The sequence below is a fragment of the Arachis hypogaea genome, chromosome 3 (assembly GCF_003086295.3).
Source record: "Arachis hypogaea cultivar Tifrunner chromosome 3, arahy.Tifrunner.gnm2.J5K5, whole genome shotgun sequence".
Classification (NCBI taxonomy): domain Eukaryota; kingdom Viridiplantae; phylum Streptophyta; class Magnoliopsida; order Fabales; family Fabaceae; genus Arachis; species Arachis hypogaea.
The window spans coordinates 20,312,535-20,323,556 of NC_092038.1; the positions used below are offsets into that span (position 1 = coordinate 20,312,535).

The 11,022-nt window shown below is 37.7% G+C and overlaps 2 long non-coding RNA genes across 4 annotated transcripts; both read right to left on the reverse strand.

Annotated features, from left to right (window-relative positions):
* Positions 1-6,661: 6,661 nt before the first annotated feature.
* LOC112769799 (uncharacterized) lies at positions 6,662-7,831 on the reverse strand. 3 transcript variants are annotated; one of them, XR_011879591.1, is made up of 4 exons: positions 7,699-7,831; positions 7,223-7,376; positions 7,016-7,090; positions 6,662-6,876 (listed from the first exon to the last, which is right to left on the reverse strand). It is a non-coding gene; the product is annotated as an uncharacterized lncRNA (long non-coding RNA). The 3 variants fall into 3 exon arrangements; XR_003186555.3 differs by having other exon boundaries at positions 7,012-7,090; XR_011879590.1 differs by lacking the exon at positions 7,016-7,090.
* A 2,482-nt stretch (positions 7,832-10,313) lies between these two features.
* On the reverse strand, positions 10,314-10,740 carry LOC140183731 (uncharacterized). The gene is made up of 3 exons (XR_011879592.1): positions 10,651-10,740; positions 10,479-10,563; positions 10,314-10,347 (listed from the first exon to the last, which is right to left on the reverse strand). It is a non-coding gene; the product is annotated as an uncharacterized lncRNA (long non-coding RNA).
* Positions 10,741-11,022: the final 282 nt, after the last annotated feature.

Genomic DNA, 11,022 nt, shown 5'->3' on the forward strand with positions numbered 1-11,022 from the left:
TCCCACTTAACTAGAGCCATACCGTTCCTCCCATCCTCCTTACTCCATAAGAATCTTCTCTGCAAAGAGATCAGTTTCTCTGCAACATCTTTAGGCATCTTATACAAGCTTAAATAGTAAACCGGAAGGCTATTCAACACAGATTTGATGAGAATCAACTTACCGGCCTTATTGAGAGCCTTGGCTTTTCAGAGACTAAGTTTATCCTCTACTTTGTCTATTATTGGCTTCCAAGTCTTTACCAGCCTCGGATTTGCTTCTAGCGAAATACCCAGATATTTGACTGGAAGAGTGGCTGCTTTACAGGCCAGCACACTACACATCCATTGTACCCACTGCTCTTCACAGTTAATAGAAATCAAGCTAGATTTGTCAAAATTGATGCTTAAACCTGACATCAGCTCAAAGCAATGAAGTAGCCTCCTGTAATTCTTGATGGTCTCTTCCTCAGATGGACAGAACAGTATAGAATCATCTGTAAACTAAAGATGAGACAACTCGATATGATCTCTTCCAACCAACAGTGGAGATATGCGACCATTTCTAACAGCCTCTCCAATCATCCTATGTAGGACATCCACCACAAGAACAAATAAGAATGGAGACAGGGGATCACCTTGTCATAAGCCCCTTTCCATTTTGAACGGCTTAGAAGGTGAGCCGTTTATCAATACTGACATAAAGCACATACTGACACATTCCTTAACCCAACTCCTCCATCTTCGACCAAACCCCATCTTTTGCAGGACAATATCGACAAAACTCCACTTGACTCTATCATATGCTTTCTGGAAGTCTAGCTTTATTATTGCTGCTTGCTTCTTCTTCAGTTTGATCCACTGGACCGTTTCACACACAATAAGAGCCCCGTCATGTATCTTCCGACCCTTGACAAAGGCACTCTATGTCTCACCTACTAATCCTGGCATGACTGCTCGCATTCTCCTAACCAGCATCTTCGAAATTACCTTATACACACACCCCATCATGCTAATCGGATAAAGGTCTTTGATTTTCTTAACCCCAGTAAACGTGGGGGCCAACGCCACCCAAGTGACATTAGCATCTGCTGGTAACCTGGAAGATTGGAAGAAACCCAGAACCGCTGCAGTGAAATCAGCACCAATTTCATCCCAACACTTTTTAATAAAGTTCATGTTGTAGCCATCACTACCTGGCGCCTTGGATGATTCACAATCCTAAACTGCCTCTCTAACATCCTCGGGTGTCGGTAACCTCTCAAAGCCAATGCATCTTCCTCACTGATCATTTTTACCAAACCATCTCTGAAACCCACCTTAGGAGACTTCTCTTGGTGATACAACTCCTTAATCCTAGCTTGATTCCTTATCAATCTTCTGTTAATAACCAGAGCATCGATCTTATTATTCCTCCTTCTCGCAGAAGCTAAATTATGAAAGTATCTCGTATTATTATCCATATCCCTTGCATGCCTAGATCTCGACATCTATTTCCAATGTAATTCTTTCCTCATATATCATTTCTCACAACATGCCACTAATGCCCACCTTCTTGCTTCCACCCTTCCATCATACTCCCCATCACCCACCATATCATCTATCTTCTTAATCTCTTCCTCAAATTTCATGATTTTGTTGTCCATGTCACCAAACTTGTCTCTATGCCATCTTCTCAGCGGAACAGACAAAGCCTTCAGTTTATCCATGAATTGTACCTCTCCTAACCCTATCCATTCCTCCTTAACCAACCTTAGAAAACCTTCATGTGTAAACCACGAATCCAAACTTTGGAATGGTCTTGGTCCGTCCCTAGGTCTCTTATCTTCCACAATTATAGGGCAATGATCTGACAAACCCCGTGGACCACCTCTCAATCAAGTCTCCGAAAACTCCTCAAGCCATTCTAAGTTAACCAAAGTTGTATCAATACGACTACAGGAACGTCCTCTAAACCATGTAAACTTTCGGTCAGTAATCGGCAAGTCCACCAAACCCATGTCGTTTATCCAATTCTTGAAATCTTCTGCTGACAAAGGTAGGCTATCAGAACCTCGCCTCTCCTCCACCTGTACAATCTCATTAAAGTCCCCCAAAAAGCAGTAGGGATACTGGCACAACTCAGCTACGTAACTTAACTCCTCCCACACAACAAGTTTCTCATCTTGAGTATAAGCACCATAAACTTAGAAAAAATCACAGTTAACATTATTCTCTGACAAAACCCCTTTAACACACAGTCATCTCTCACCTTTATAGCAATTTCTCCTTTTAAACCAAACATCATCCCATATTAACAACAGACCTCCAGATGCTCCAATAGACTCTACATACTCCCACCCTGCATCATTTTCCCAAAATTTCAACACATTAAACATCGTTACTATCTGCCTTTTTGTTTTAACTACACCTAACATATTCAACCTGTGTTTTCTCCTAAGGTCTTTTACCATCCTACACTTTCCATCACCCCTTAGCCCCCTAACATTCCAGGAATAAAAAATTATTTTAAAATATTATTACACACCTTTTATGAGTTTTGGGTCTGCTCTGTCTCGCCTTAGCCTTCTGTTTTGCCATACTTCTTTTTTGCGCAATTTCTTCATTTTGTTCTTGTAGAATAGCCATAATGTCGTCTTCTTCATCGTATAGATGCTCCAGATTCCTTTGCTAACTCCCAAGTCCTTATGTTTTCCATCAACTGCTCATCCAACCTTGAACAATTGTTGTCCCTAACCTCATCATCAATAACATTCCCTTCTTCCCGCAAACAGTCTTCCCTATCACGAATGCCTTCTCCATCGTCCTGCACCGTTAGATTTCTGCCGCCAAAGAGGTTAGTTAATAGGCTTTTATTGGTTAATTCTTTGTTAGTCTCACTATTTTCAGAGTTGGCTCCATCAACAAAACCATCATTAGCCCTTATGTTTGTAACCTCATCCCCTTGCAACCCCTCAACCAACAGCACTGCCCCAACATCCCGTTCATAGTGTGAACCATTACTACAAAACCCCACCAGTATATCATAGTCTCCTCCTTCTGCTTCTCGGTCACTACAGTGACGTCCATAACCAGCGCACCACCGATGGATTGTTGCTCACCTTCTCCCTGCATCGACTTCCGCTGCAGGTTGGCTCTGTTCTCGTGAGTAACTCTGCCGTTAGCAGCGCTGGTGGCATGTGTACCCAGCGTCGCCCCAGCCCCTACCGTGCTGCCCACTTGGCGCCGCGAGGCCACCCCTTCGGAGAGCATCAATTGGCAGCCTCCAACACAGGTCTCTTTCTCAACAAGGCTGTCACCCACAACCCCCAAGTCACGAGGATTCCTTAGCAACCTTGGCACAATGGCTGACCCGGTTCTTCTTCCAAATCCCTTGTCAACCCAACCCAGCTTTGAGTGACCCAGCCCAAGACATCCTTCATCAGCACCCTTCGTGGAATTGAATGTGTTTGGGCCATATTGGCCCACGTTACAAATATTATATTTGTTAACAATAGAAGCCCCAATAGTGCTTCGATTGTTGCCATTATATATCTCGTTTGCCATGCCGTTATGATTACAATTATAGCACCACGAAATTGTAAGCTCAGAATCAACTTCATTACTCTCCTCAAATCCCACAAAATCTGCCAAGAGTTCCTTATTACCATAAATTGGCTGATACGTTATCAAATTACTTTGAATGTTTCTTGAATGCTCATAACTCCACTCGTTCAAAATTGATTCGGAATTTACCAATCTATCTTTATCTTCAACCTCCTCCTGCAGAACTTTTGTGACTACTGACGCTGCCTGATCTCCGTTGTCTAGCAATTTTGTTAAACCTTTTGACCTTTTAACAACATCATCACACTCCCTTATTGGTACGTCTTCACAATGATCCTTGTTGACAGCATCTTCTGCTAAGTTCTCCACACTACAGTGCATACTATATACTTCCTGACCCACCTCTTTAACCAATACGTCAAAGCCAATGGTACCTATTGTGATATGGACCCATTCCTTGATCACATCCATGACACAGGTATCAATAAGTATACGACCAATACTGAAGGAACTGCACGATTCCGTCTCTTTGTCACACCCAACCACCTCGCCCTATTGAATTCCTATCATCTTAAAAGTATCCACTGACCAGGCATGTAATGGTATCCCGAAGCATTCTACCCACACTCGTCGGGATTCGCTTTTCTCCGACTCGTCCCACCTCCAAACACTATGAAATATCTGTAGAAGGCTATTCATTTTGAACGTGTATGTCTCCTCGGCGTTCAAAATGCTATCGAAGGTCAAGAGAGCTTTATACGCTCCCATTTCGCGTACTTGAATAACATGAGACAAGCTCTTCGCAACCATATCCTTTAAGGACCTAAAGTCAATAGCCGTCACCGTTCCACTTATAAGACTTTTCTGTAGCCAAACCAAGTTTTCTTTCACCACAGCTACCTCCAACTTTTTCTACCACCCATTCCCATGTAGATCTTGGATCTTTTCATCCTTTCTCACATCTTGAGAGCAGTTAACTGCGGGATTCTGAGCTTTTTCTCATTCTCTTTGTGGCTGACGTATCATCCCTCCTAACTGTATCTTCTTCATATCCTTCGCATCCAACGTTCTCCATATTTTGCTTCTCCAACAAACACAATCTTACCCCCTTGAAGAACGGAAGATTAATGGTTTAGAAGTTATAATAAATTCTCGTTGCAAGTATAGTTTCTAAACCAAGAAATCAACCTTTCTTACAAATGTTTTGGTTGTCACAAGCAACAAACCCAATAAAATTTATAAACCGAAGTATTCAAACCTCGGGTCGTCTTCTCAAGGAATTACAGGGAAGTATGAATTATTATTGGTTATGCAAAACATTATTTTTGGGTTTTGAAAAGGGTTGAACAAGAGAAATAGATTGCAGGGAATTAATAAATTAATAACTAATAAAACTCTTGGCAAGATATGAAAACTGGAAGTCCTATCCTAGTTATCCTTATCAATGATGATGAGAATCATATTGTTGCTCTCACTAAGTCAACCTCTATCCATGAAGGTCAGTTAAGTGGAAAAATTAATTTAATACCTAAGTCCTAGTCAACTCCTTGAGGAAAGACTAGAGTTATAGGAATCTAAATTAATCAGCAAGAATAATAATTATCAATCACGATGAGTTTGATAACTCAAGAGTCACCAATTAATCAACCAAAGCCTTAAATTAAAAATAAGGAAAAGCAATCATGAGTCTGAAATACCTCAAGTTATATTTAAATAAAGATGTCAATTCTAACATGGACAAGTTCATAAATCAAATTGGAAAGATAAATAAAAATGACATTGAACCTGCGATGAAGAGATAATCCCAATAAGATAAATCCTAATCCTAATTCTAAGAGAGAGGAGAGAACCTCTCTCTCTAAAAACTACATCTAAATCCTAAAACTATGTATGAATCCAGTATTCAGTCTCTAATTCTCCATCTGCTCATGAATGGATAAATTCCTCCATTTATAATCCTTCAATCCGTGTTCTCTGGGCTTGGATCTGGGCCAAAAGGGGCCCAGAAATCGCTGAGGACGACTTCTGCAAATTCTACAGATCGCGCATGTCACGCGTCTGCGTGCGTCACGCGGTCGCGTCATCTGGAGTGTTGCTTTTCCACGCGGTCGCGTCAGTCATGCGCCCGCATCAGTTGTGTTTCGCAGGTCACGCGTTCGCCTTATCCATGTGCTCGCGTCGATTCTCTTTTGAGCGAACCACGCGTTCGCGTCGTTCATGCGGACGCGTCACTGCCAGTTTCTTCGAAAACTCCATTTTGTGCTTTCCTTCCATTTTTGTATGTTTCCTTTCCATCCTTTAAGTCATTCCTGCTTTAGAAGCTCTGCAACTACTCAACACACAAATCACGGCATCGAATGGTAATAAAGGGTAATTAAAATAATTATTTTTAAAGCATAGGAAACATGTATTTCACATATATCACATAATAAGGAAGAGAAAGTAAAACCATGTAATTTACATGAATAAGTAGGTGAAGGGTTGAATAAATCACTTAAATTGAGCGCAATATATATAATAAAATATGGGTTTATCAACCCTCACAACTAGAAAATGGATAAAATACAGACAGATTTACAAACAGATTTAGTCTTTATTACAGACGAATTTTTGGTTACTGACGAAATTACCGACGGATTTTGTCCCTCTGTAAAAGCTCCGTCGGAAATTATTTACCGACGAATTTTTTCGTCAGAAAATTACCGACGGATTTTCCCTCTGTAAATTCTCCCTCCATTTCCTGAAAGCGACAAACTTACAGACGGATTTTCAGATGGATTTTTCGTCTGTAATTACAAGCAGATTTTTAGACGTATTTTCCGTCTGTAATTACAGACAGATTTTCAGACGAATTTTCTGCCTGTAATTACAGACAGATTTTCAGACGGATTTTCCATCTGTAATTACAGACGAATTTTCTGACAGATTTTTCATCTGTAATTTAACCTTTGGAAAATCATTATTACAGACAGAAAATCCGTCTGTAAATCCGTCTGTAAGGTAAAATATATTTTTTTTATTTTTCTAATTACAAAATAAATATAAATTTAATACAAATTTTTATCTAATCTGTATTCGAATATTTATAATATTTCAAAAAATAAACAAATTCATCGTATTATAAAACTAAAAGAAAATTATTATAAACAAGCAAGTCAATATAATTCAGAACATAAACAAAATGTATTATCAACTATAATCCTCAGTGTATTGTTCAACCATACTAAATTTTACACAATTTTATCTAATTTTAAACAAAGTGATCGACTTCACTGTTGCCCATGTCATTCTTTGTAGGAAGTCCCACAACAGTACCATGAGCCCTCACTAATCTCCACCTTTCAGGTGCACCCTACAACAACAAAAACCAACCAACCCCACCATTCATTTCTATTTCTATCTCATCAATAATCATACAAATCCAACACATTCAATAACACTAAAATTTCCAACTAAATAAACTTCAAATCAAGAGAAGGCCTCTCACCTACCAATGACAAGGTAACAAAAACCTAGGAATCATAACAATACATGAGCAGCAAGTGAATCAAGCAAACATATACACCCTGAAAAATGGGACCAATCTTAGATCTTATCATTATATGAATGAATATACCATAATATATGCAAAAAGAAAAAGATTTCAGATTCCACAAAAGGGTGCATATACCATGTAGTATCTATATCTATATATCTACCTTTTTGAGGGAATCCATGGTTGGAGTTTCAGCAGTATGGATACAGTTGTATTGATCAGCGTTGGCCTCACCCCATCCATCCAAAACCACCACAGCAACTGGCTTTAATTTTCCTTTAGCAGCTTTGGGTGATCAGCCAATTTCCACTTGGCATCTGTGCTTCCCATATTCATAACACAATAAAAAGAAATCAATTTTTTTTTCATTCTCTCTTTAAATTTCAGATCCAAATCAAATAATATCAATCCAAAATATTTCAGAAACCACCAGTAACATTAAGCTACAAGTCTCTCTTTGCACAATTCTCATATAGAAAATTTAGTCAATAGCCAAACCAGAGCATGCCAAGTTGATAATATAATAACATGAATTGACAGAAAAACAAAGAAGTCCTTGAATTGAAAGATAATATTCCTACTTCTGTATCAATGGACAATGATGATAAATATTATCAAGATGATAAGAGACACACATACCTGTAATGCAGAGGACAGTACCACCAAGTAAAAGCTAGCCAGCTTTTCTATTTCTCCAAAAGAAATGAAAAATATAGTGAGGAGATATAGCCTTGAAAATACTAGGATAATGGTGTATGATGCTATAAATTCCTACAAGTGGGGTACAAAAGGTCCATGCAGCCATTATTGGAGAAAAGAGGAAACTCACGCGTGATGTGCCAAATTTTTGAAGTCAAAGTATTACCTTTGATTTTCTTGATCAGCTGTTCTTCTGAGACGTGTGCTTTATACTCTAATATCAATAGAAACCTTTATAGTGCAGTAGGTGAATAGTGAATACAATTATAAACAAACAAAAAGATACTATTTTTAATTTAGGAATATAATTATTACAAGTTTTGAGAGTAGAGAGTAGTGTACCTACTACTTTAGCGGCAGCAATTTGAATAAGGGTGAGTCCTACCGTAAGAGTGTAGGCACCCATTCCAGCTAAGGACGCTTCAGCTTCATGTGCCTCCAACAAGTTGAGATTACTTGCATTCACGTAATGATTCTCAACCGCTTCAGATGCCTTGCTTGACAGAACAACAAGAATGCATAAGAGAATCAGCATTTTAAGAGAATGTTAACAAATAACCATAAGGACTTAAAGGTTAAAAGGCTCATTATTTGACAAATTATTTGCTTTCTTTGGTTCAATGATCTGAATATATTGAGGAGTTTGTTCACGAGATTCTTTCTTCATTCCAGGTTTAGATTTTTCTTGAGCAGCATTATATCCAAAAAGCGACTCCATCATTTCTTCATTGAACCTGTCAAGAACATACCATTCAACTCAACTCAAATGTAGTCGCAACAAGAAAGTAGGAAGCAAAACTAAAAGAAACTCGAAACTTACTGGAAGGATCCTGCTTTGAGCTGATTCCAAACCATAGCCTGATCTGAGTTTGCTTGAACCTTATCTATAAACTTTCAGATCTCATAAAAACATCAACTTGACAAGAAGCTATATCAATAAAAGAGGTCTCTCTTATCAAGAATTGGAATTTGGAAGGAGTTACAGCTGTCTAGTAGTTCCTAAACAAATGTTAATCTTTCAAATCACAACATTGAGCATGAAAAGAAAAACCTTGTGGCCACCACTCTGACCTAATAACACCACTCAGATTGCACAAGAGAGCAAACACTTATGATTTTTTGCTTCTTTCCTTTCACTTTGGAGCTACTCTTTTATATTTCATCATCTTTTTTAAAGAATAAAGTGTGTAGTTTATTTCAATGAATTCTTCCTCTATATAGTGCTTATTGAAGTGGAAGGAAACATCAAAAACACAAGAATGGATTCAGAATATACCATTAGGTTTCAGAATTTCTGTGGCATCATAGGCTGAAAGAGGTGTTCTAGTTACTTCAACCCTGGATCAAGGTAACATAATTCATTATTAAGAATGAAAATTCTATCATTTTTCTAAAGTATATTACTTTTTCTCCTTCATGTATTAATACCCTTATCATTTTAATGAACCAAAATGCTAATAACATACACATTTTTGAATGTCCTTTCCTCACCTGTAGCCAATAATAGAAGCTTTAATTTTGCATCTTATCTTTGCTTACTAATATAGTAACAGAGGGAAGAGCAGCAAGGAAAATTTACCATGTAAACTGCATACAAGATGACCAGAAGCTATGTAAGGATTTGATTATGGCTATTCATGGGCCTGGACTTTCATAACTACTACTAGTACTCAAAAACACTAGTTAGCAACAGCCTTGGCCAAATATGATTTACCTATTCCAGGTGGTCCATATAAAAAAAATGCTCGCCATGGTCGTCTTTTACCTGAAGGATACCATTAGTAACATTTAATAAAATTCCATAGAAATAAATTAATATTTAATGAATATGAACCATCTCCTATTGCTTATAGAAGTCCAAATCACGTTTTCAATCAAAGCCATTGTGGCTGCATAGAAGAGTTAGTAAAAATTCGATCATCATAAATTTCAGAATAAAAATCCCTTTACACTTTCTTGATATATCATATCAAAAGATCGGAGAAGGAAAAAATTGAAATGTAATCACAGCATCCTATACTTCCCCTTTTCCTCCTACTCAACCAAGGAGACCCTTATTTCAAAAGTATCTGATTTCAAAAGGAACAATGTTCAAACCATAAGGGAGTAAAATTCTAATTCACATTAGTATTTTCTTGCATTTATGTTTATTCAACTCAAACAGTACACACCAAAGTACAAAAAGAGGACGAAAAAAATTGCAGCATATCTTGATCAGTCTGACAAATTTTACGCTTATAATTAAAATAAAAGGTAAAAAAGTGATGGTCTACCCTCCCAGTTGATTACCTTCAGCAAATTACTATCAAACTTCACAAAGCAAGATTCTCTATAATAGCAACTCAACGTAGTAGTTATTAAACAGCACAAATGTTTTTCTATATCATTTACCCTTCAACCAAACATACCCTAAAAGCCAAGAGAAAGCCAACAATGGAAATCGAAAGGAGGATAACCTCCCTACCAAAAACAATTAAAAGGAAAATTTAATTTTGCATTTATTATTGAAAATAATAATTATGATTAACATTAATTCCCTTACGTTTTCGCAGCTTGCCTCCCTTTCCCAATTGCAGCACCAAAATATCTCTAGAACATAGCAAGAAGAACAAATTAGTAGAAAAGTTGTATGTGAAACTGCAAAGAAAAGGAACCTCAATAGTTCAGGTATTGCTAAATATAATTTCAGAAGTTGTCAACAAAACAAAAGGTTCACTAACATAGGAAACAACAGAAGGTTCAACCATGTACAATTTTGGTCCATTTCTGTCATAACCTCCTAGTATGACACCACATCCAAAAGGTCTGTGAAATTGCCAACAATATGTTATTGATGTAAAAAATACGAAAAACTACAGCTTAAAATGGTAATGCGAATCAGTTTCACTAAACCTGAGCCACCAGTACAGTGTGCAAAGGTGCACATAACTAGCCACGCGTTCAGCAAGTTCCTTAACAGGAATAGGTTCTCCATACACATTGCAAAGAAAAATAAGCTAGAAATGAATATTATGTAACAGAAAGATATTGATCTTTAACTGGGCACTATACACATAAGGAAATGGTAAAAACACAATATTAGCATGCACATCAAACCAAGTCCATTCAACACTGCTACACTAATTCTCTTATCCCATAGTGATTCAATCATGACATTCAATCTAAAGCATGAAAATGCATGAGTACTGAAACCCCAAGCATGATATGGTTCACTTCAATCCAGAGCCACCAATAGCATTGTGTTAGATCATAGATGTTTGAAAT